We start from the raw sequence: 8,109 nt of genomic DNA, 5'->3' as shown, positions 1-8,109 counted from the left end.
AGATGACGAAGATGAATTACGAGGCGTAAAAGTAGGGGATCGGTTCGTGCCAGCATTCGTGAAATGTGAACGAACTTTTTTACTACTTTGAGGTTTGACGTTGTCAATGCCTCTAATGCCACGAAGGCAGGTAATAGTTTGGATGCGTTCTGTAAGAAACTTATCCAAATCTTCCCAGGAAGACAAAGCTGATTTATTTTTGATACTTTGTTCCCAAAGTTTGACGCTATTTTTGGGGAGCCTTTGAAGACATATGAACACTAGAATAGGGTCCCAGCCTTCAGTAGACACAACATAATTTAACATGGCCGAAATACACCCATTTATGCCTCTTTGCAATTTCTTTAAACCTAAACTTGTTTCACTGTCTAATACTGGCAGGTCAAATAAAAGCTTAAGTTGGTGGTTCACCAAAATACGTGGATTGTCATACGTTTGTTTTAGAGCTTTCCACGCAAGACCAAAGTTTTTGTGGGTAAGTGAAAGCTTAGCCACTATGTCATGGGCGTCGCCACTGGTCTTTTTGTTTAAATGACATAGACGTTCAATGTCACTAATGCCAGTATTGTTAATATACACTGCCGAGAATAAGTCTCTAAATGTGGGCCAGGAAAGAAAGTCGCCATTAAATATTTCTATGTCACAAGGCGGTAAATTCAACCTATGACCAGAATTATCACCATCACAGGAAGTGAGTGATGAGTTATAAGATATTGGCGAATGAGGCGAAGCCTCCAAAATCGAAGCTCTATCCTCGGAACGAGGTTTAGGCTGATTGACTGTGTTAATCTCGGAACGAGATATAGTCCTATTACCTACGCTAGCCTGAGGAGACGATGTCGCCATTGATGACTTAGGCGGAGCCCGAAGTTCATCTAACTTTCTGTTGATGGAAGCTAAAAATTTTAGATAACATCTAAATGCGACATCGTATTTAGTGTCAGCGGCAGTGATGTCCTCACCCGAACTGTCTTCTTCTGCAAAATAATTAAGACACTTGTCAAAAACTGTTTTCACCTTTTCCCATAACGTTCTGACCTCAGCTCCCTGTAATTCTAAAATATAGACATCGAGCTCATCGTCCCATTGGGAACTGAAGTTGGCATCAAATTTAACCAAAGCATCAGTAGCTCGGATGAACAAATCTAGAGGTGTGAGTGGCATTTTATTTCAAATAAATGAACGTAATTCAGAAAAAATTAGAAAAATGTCTAAAGTTTTCGTGGAAAACTGTATTTTGTTTTAGAAAACTGCAGGAAAAGTAGCAAAAACACCAAGAATTTTCAAAGAATTGTTTGAAAAACAATTTGTACTATGAAAATCTTTAAAAAGATGTACAAATATATAGCAAAAATATAAAAATCTAGAAAGATTTGCACGAAATGCTTTAATTTCTAGAAATTGACAATCCAAATCAAAAAAAGTGAAAGTTTTTGCAAAAATATTAATAAAAAGTACTTTAAAGCACGAGATGCTTGAAGAAAATTAATGTGTTTTATTAGAAATACATTGATTTTATAATTAGTCGTTGACTAATCGTAATAAAATATCGTAGATACGGCAAAATATTGAGGTTTAACGTGATTAAACCACGAATATATAGAAATTTGAAGAAAACAAAATTAAGTAATAGCTTCAAATTTATCTCAGTGTATTACAAATTTCGTAAAATGTTTACAGTGTATCGTAGAATATCTGAAAACTATGGCAAAGTATCGATGATAACAATTGCCAACGAAAAAATATCAAAAATTTTTAATAAAAAATCAAAAATTCGAAAAAAATATTAAAAATGTCAATAAAACCGACTGTAGGGTGCACGGACTGTAAGATGCACGTTTTCAATAGGTAGCGGACAACAACAAAAAATTTAAATCAAAAATATTTTATAAAAAATTAAATAGTTTTTGATTAAGTATATAAAATATTATATTTTATATAAATATAAAAATAATAATCTTTTAATAAATAAGACCGAATATAGGGTGCACAGTGTCGAAAACACAATTTAAATTTAATTTAAGTTGATATCCGAAGGATTCAACACAAAAAATATCCGAAAATGGCACTAAAATATTTCGATCAATTTGTTGGATAATATTAGGAAGTGTGAACACCCCTAATAAATATGATCATATGTTATATGTAAGTGTATACTTATATGTAAGTGTTAAATATGTGGCAACAATCAGCAGAGATGACAATTACTCTTGCATATGGTAATTGTTGTTGTGATGATTTTGGTGTTTTGAAGAAAGAAGAAAAAATAAATGAAAAACAAAATACCAAAATGATCAATAGAAAAAAAAAAGAACAAAATAAAAGAAATGCGCGAAACACACAAAAAATAAGTTAAAATGGAAATGAAACAAAATTCACTGTGATTGTGTGTGTATATTTTTGTTGTAAACAAAAATATAGAGTGACGGATTTGACACTTATTGTTTTTGAAATGAAATTTACCAACGGCAAATGGACGGACGGACGCGCTGTAAAACGACCGACGGTTTTTTTTATTATTTATCACAACACGGAATCACTGTGCAACACTTTTTATTCGTAAAATAAATAAAGATGTGTACATACCTGTGTTGCTATTAATATTTTATTTGAATAGATAAATAAAATATAAATTTTGTTGATCGTTGATCTTTTTGTGTTGGTTGTTGTTGTCCTCGACGAAGTCGATGTAGATGCCTTTGTAAAAGGAGAAAAAGGGATATGGGTTAATTTTCGTTGAAAATAATCCGGCTCGGTTGGACCAATGTTTGCGTTGCAAAATGAAAGAAAAGAAATGCCAAATAATGCTAGGAACACAATTGGAGCGAACGACGAATTTCGCCCTACGCAGCGACAAAATGAGCCGCGAAAATTCGTCGTATGGAACACAATACCGACGAAATTATAAAACAGCTGATGAAGTTGTTTACTTTTTGCTCATTTGTTGACTACAATGATTTATACAAGAACACATAATTCTTTACGTTCTCTATTATAATTTCACTTATGTCCATCTTCTCTTTTATAAATTCACTGATATCCATCTTCACTCAGGCGCAAGTACACAAATAAATAAACAAATTAATTATGTTTTTTTTATACGATTAACAGATAGTAGAGTGACCATAACAAATTTTAAAGTAAAAAGTAACTTTATTTACTAAAAAACATAAAATTCGTACAAGTATGGCCACCTTGTACTATTTTGTTCGCCGGTCGCCGGCGTATGAAATAGAAATAAAGCTAATTGAGTTCGCGGCGACCGACGAAATTTTCGCCGGTGCCGTGATTGTGTGCACTTCCATATACACATATGTGTTTTATTTTTGACGACGAACATACGCCGCGAAAAAATTCGTCGTACGCTCCAATTGTGTTCCTAGCATAAGATGCACTGCTTATACCAAAGGTAATAGTACACAATTTTTTATCTAAGATATCTATCTGGTATTGCCGATCAGCAGCATGAACACATGTCTGTCAATACATTTTCTTACAGCCTGTTCCACGATCTCGAAAGAAAATTTGTGCGAACGAAGGCTACTCACTCACTTTCGCATAAGAATGCGTTCCACTAACTTTCGTTCTTTCTTTCGCATAGCCTTACGTGATTCAGTGTTGCAAAATATTTTTTGGCAAAATTAATCGCGAAATAAGGCAAAAAAAAAGCGCCAAATGTCTAATTTAAACGCGAAAAAGCAGCAGTGGCTCTGTCTCAACTGACAGTTCAGTTGTAAACAAACAAATTGTAAATAAACAAACAAAATAAAATTTCTAGTGATTGTGTTCAGATTATTTGTGTTCTTAAAAAAGAAAAAAAATGAATATTTCTGTAGCCCTATTTTTTATGGATGATGAGGAGGAGGTTCAAATTGTGCCACGGAGGCATTTAAGAGATGCTTCGAATTTATTTGAAGTACCTAACAACCAGTAAGTATGATTGTATTTTTACATTTTTGAAATAATAAAAAAAATGATTTTTTCTAGGTTTGTGTCTTCCAGTGGTCTTCATGGGATTGCCTGCTGCTTCCAAAAATTGGCACTCCTCTGGCGAACTTAGGATTCTCCCCCATATACTCAACTAGTGCCCGCAGCTGTGTAGTTTTTTCGTGCTGGAATTGCGAAAATAAAAAAATATATATTTGTTGTTCACAGATTAAATTGCATTTATTATTTTTACTTACATTTTTCTTTCCATTTTCAATCGAGGAATGTTTATGTTAAAACAATTTTCCTTAATTTTTATCATTCGACAGCAAACACACAAGTGACTGATTTTGACATTTGTGTTCGCATGCGTACGAAAGAAAAAAGATAGTGGAACGCAAAATTACACTGAAACGCTTACGTTTTCGTTCGCTTTGATTTTCGTGCAAATTTTCGTTCTGATGGATTTTAGTGGAACGGAAATCAGCTGTTTGTCGTGTAAAAGTTGTGCGAACGTGTTCTTTCGACATCGTGGAACAGGCTGTTAATGTCACCGTTGATTACATACTTATAAAAGTGTTAGTTCAAAATTACAGATGCCAAATCATTTTATAATACGAGCTTTTTGTCTTACTCGATCCATTAAAAATCACTCTCACTTTAATGCTAGAACTTTCTGGGCAAAAGACTGCATGATGCGGTAAATAGTACAAACAGTTTTTTCACCAGTTCACATCTCTCTTTATTCGGAGGACTGCATATGATCCAAATATTATTTCAATTCTTTGTTATATGACTCCTCGAGGCCTACATTTATACTGGTTATTTCCTTGAATCTGGACGAAAGGTAATTTTACAACGAATCTTACATCTGATCGACGGTATTGGCGTACAATTTTTCACAATATTCGTCAGATTTCGTGGAAATAGCAGTTGTACTTATTTCTTCTTACCAACTACTTATTTCCAATGTCAACTTCAGTGTTAATGTTTTACTGTTCGTTTTAACTAATTCTAGGATTATACATGGAATGACATCGCATATCAATTTGATCTGAAATCATAAAGCCTGGATCTGTTAACATGAATTCATTCATGAGTCCCAAATCTGAAATTTTAATTGTTTGCGTCAGCAATAAATTTGTTAAATTTTTCACAATAAAAGCTTCTGCTTCAAATTCAGTATCATTTATACAACGTTATAACACACTTGTTATTAGAATAAGCCACGAGTGTTCCACTGAGTCCAATAATCTCGAAACTGATTTGTTTAACTATTACTAAGGACCGTTCGTTTTGATGCAGAGTCAATGAGAGCTCTATTTCTAAATATTTTCCCAGAATATTTTACTGTTACTAGATTTGTTAAGCCAGCCAAATAAGCGCTTTATGTATTCCTAGCTTAAGGAATACTAAGCCTAATTTTAGAGTGGGACCCACATGTAAAATATCATTAAGACTTTTCCCGTTGGAAGTTTTATTCGAGGTGTTGAAAACCACTCGAAGCTTAGTAGTCTGCTTATCGGGATTTATTACTGGATGGTGGGGAAGGTATCAAACCGTAGAGTTTGTTGACGGCAACTACCGGCCTCATATGGTCCAAATCTAAATACTCATTGACCACTTGGTCGTAGACTGCCTTGACTTGTGGCTTTCGAAGAAGAGATGCCTCATTCCGAAGAAATTGTCGTAAACAATTATTTCGGGAAAATCCTAAGTCTGCCTGTCCAACTAACTCTGTCTTGAAGGGAAGGCTGACCACGTACCTGCCCTCTGAATCCCGACGTGTGGTTCGTTTATAATTTGCCTCACAAAACTGGTCGGAGGGCGACAAAATTGGAAGTTTAGGAACTTCCTCCAGTCCCCAAAAACGAAGAAGAACCTTGTTAAGGTTTTCTTCGTCAGATATACTGACTTTAACGGAAAAGATTGATAGATAGATAGATGTGAATTCCCTGTAGCAGAATCTTTAAATAAAGATCTGCTCCCAGCAAAAGGTCAACAGGGCGACTGTTGAACAAATTTGGATCAGCCAAACGTAGATTTGGCAAACGAGAAACGATGTCGCTATTAACTGAAAAGGAAGGCAGATTGCCAGAGATGGAAGGTAAAATCAGGGCAGTAGTTTCCATTGAAAGCGAAGCATCCAATGGAGAACTTATACAAATTGAACACAACTTGCGCGACGTAGTCAAAACTGCCTGATTAATGCCAGAAATTGTATCAACAGTTGTAGTGGAGGCGATGCCTATTATGTGCTGTAAGCGATCTGTAATAAAAGAAGCTTCTGAAGAAGGGTCAATTAATGCTCTAGCAGGGTACGTGGTACCCTGGTAAACGATGTTCACCATTGCCGTGCCCAATAGGACATTTCGACTTTGAGCGGTATGAAATACCTGTCTATTAGAAGAGCTGGAAGATAGACCTGAAGAAGTGGAAGGTTGATTGCACAAAGCTACGTTCCTGACTTCAGAAGTTGCTGCAGTCGAAGACGTGGAATTATCTCTATGTAATAGAGTGTGATGTCTTTTATTACATTTGCTACAATTGTATGGACTACTGCAGTGGTTGACTAAATGTTTAGGAGACAGACAATTTAAACAACAATCATGTCGCCTAATGGTGTTAATTCTTTCAGGAACTGAAAGTTGTAGAAATTTTTGGCATGCTCTGATATGATGCATTTGTCGTGGACATAGAATGCATGTTATATTGGAGCGTGCTCGGATTGACCTAGATGACGAAGATGAATTACGAGGCGTAAAAGTAGGGGATCGGTTCGTGCCAGCATTCGTGAAATGTGAACGAACTTTTTTACTACTTTGAGGTTTGACGTTGTCAATGCCTCTAATGCCACGAAGGCAGGTAATAGTTTGGATGCGTTCTGTAAGAAACTTATCCAAATCTTCCCAGGAAGACAAAGCTGATTTATTTTTGATACTTTGTTCCCAAAGTTTGACGCTATTTTTGGGGAGCCTTTGAAGACATATGAACACTAGAATAGGGTCCCAGCCTTCAGTAGACACGCCATAATTTAACATGGCCGAAATACACCCATTTATGCCTCTTTGCAATTTCTTTAAACCTAAACTTGTTTCACTGTCTAAAACTGGCAGGTCAAATAAAAGCTTAAGTTGGTGGTTCACCAAAATACGTGGATTGTCATACGTTTGTTTTAGAGCTTTCCACCCAAGACCAAAGTTTTTGTGGGTAAGTGAAAACTTAGCCACTATGTCATGGGCGTCGCCACTGGTCTTTTTGTTTAAATGACATAGACGTTCAATGTCACTAATCCTAGTATTGTTAATATACACTGCCGAGAATAAGTCTCTAAATGTGGGCCAGGAAAGAAAGTCGCCATTAAATATTTCTATGTCACAAGGCGGTAAATTCAACCTATGACAAGAATTATCACCACCACAGGATGTGAGTGATGAGTTATAAGATATTGGCGAATGAGGCGAAGCCTCCAAAATCGAAGCTCTATCCTCGGAACGAGGTGTAGTCCTATTACCTACGCTAGCCTGAGGAGACGATGTCGCCATTGATGTCTTAGGCGGAGCCCGAAGTTCATCTAACTTTCTGTTGATGGAAGCTAAAACTTTTAGATAACATCTAAATGCGACATCGTATTTAGTGTCAGCGGCAGTGATGTCCTCACCCGAACTGTCTTCTTCTGCAAAATAATTAAGACACTTGTCAAAAACTGTTTTCACCTTTTCCCATAACGTTCTGACCTCAGCTCCCTGTAATTCTAAAATATAGACATCGAGCTCATCGTCCCATTGGGAACTGAAGTTGGCATCAAATTTAACCAAAGCATCAGTAGCTCGGATGAACAAATCTAGAGGTGTGAGTGGCATTTTATTTCAAATAAATGAACGTAATTCAGAAAAAATTAGAAAAATGTCTAAAGTTTTCGTGGAAAACTGTATTTTGTTTTAGAAAACTGCAGGAAAAGTAGCAAAAACACCAAGAATTTTCAAAGAATTGTTTGAAAAACAATTTGTACTATGAAAATCTTTAAAAAGATGTACAAATATATAGCAAAAATATAAAAATCTAGAAAGATTTGCACGAAATGCTTTAATTTCTAGAAATTGACAATCCAAATCAAAAAAAGTGAAAGTTTTTGCAAAAATATTAATAAAAAGTACTTTAAAGCACGAGATGCTTGAAGAA

The 8,109-nt window shown here is 35.5% G+C and overlaps 1 long non-coding RNA gene across 1 annotated transcript; it reads right to left on the bottom strand.

Moving 5' to 3' along the window:
* Positions 1-3,866: 3,866 nt before the first annotated feature.
* LOC131805782 (uncharacterized) lies at positions 3,867-4,470 on the bottom strand. The gene is made up of 2 exons (XR_009343824.1): positions 4,185-4,470; positions 3,867-4,112 (listed from the first exon to the last, which is right to left on the bottom strand). It is a non-coding gene; the product is annotated as an uncharacterized LOC131805782 (long non-coding RNA).
* Between the last annotated feature and the right edge of the window lie 3,639 nt (positions 4,471-8,109).

The sequence above is a fragment of the Musca domestica genome, unplaced genomic scaffold (assembly GCF_030504385.1).
Source record: "Musca domestica strain aabys unplaced genomic scaffold, Musca_domestica.polishedcontigs.V.1.1 11, whole genome shotgun sequence".
NCBI classification, from domain to species: domain Eukaryota; kingdom Metazoa; phylum Arthropoda; class Insecta; order Diptera; family Muscidae; genus Musca; species Musca domestica.
The sequence above is the reverse complement of the archived record's forward strand: the minus strand, read 5'-3'. Positions and strand labels throughout refer to the sequence as shown.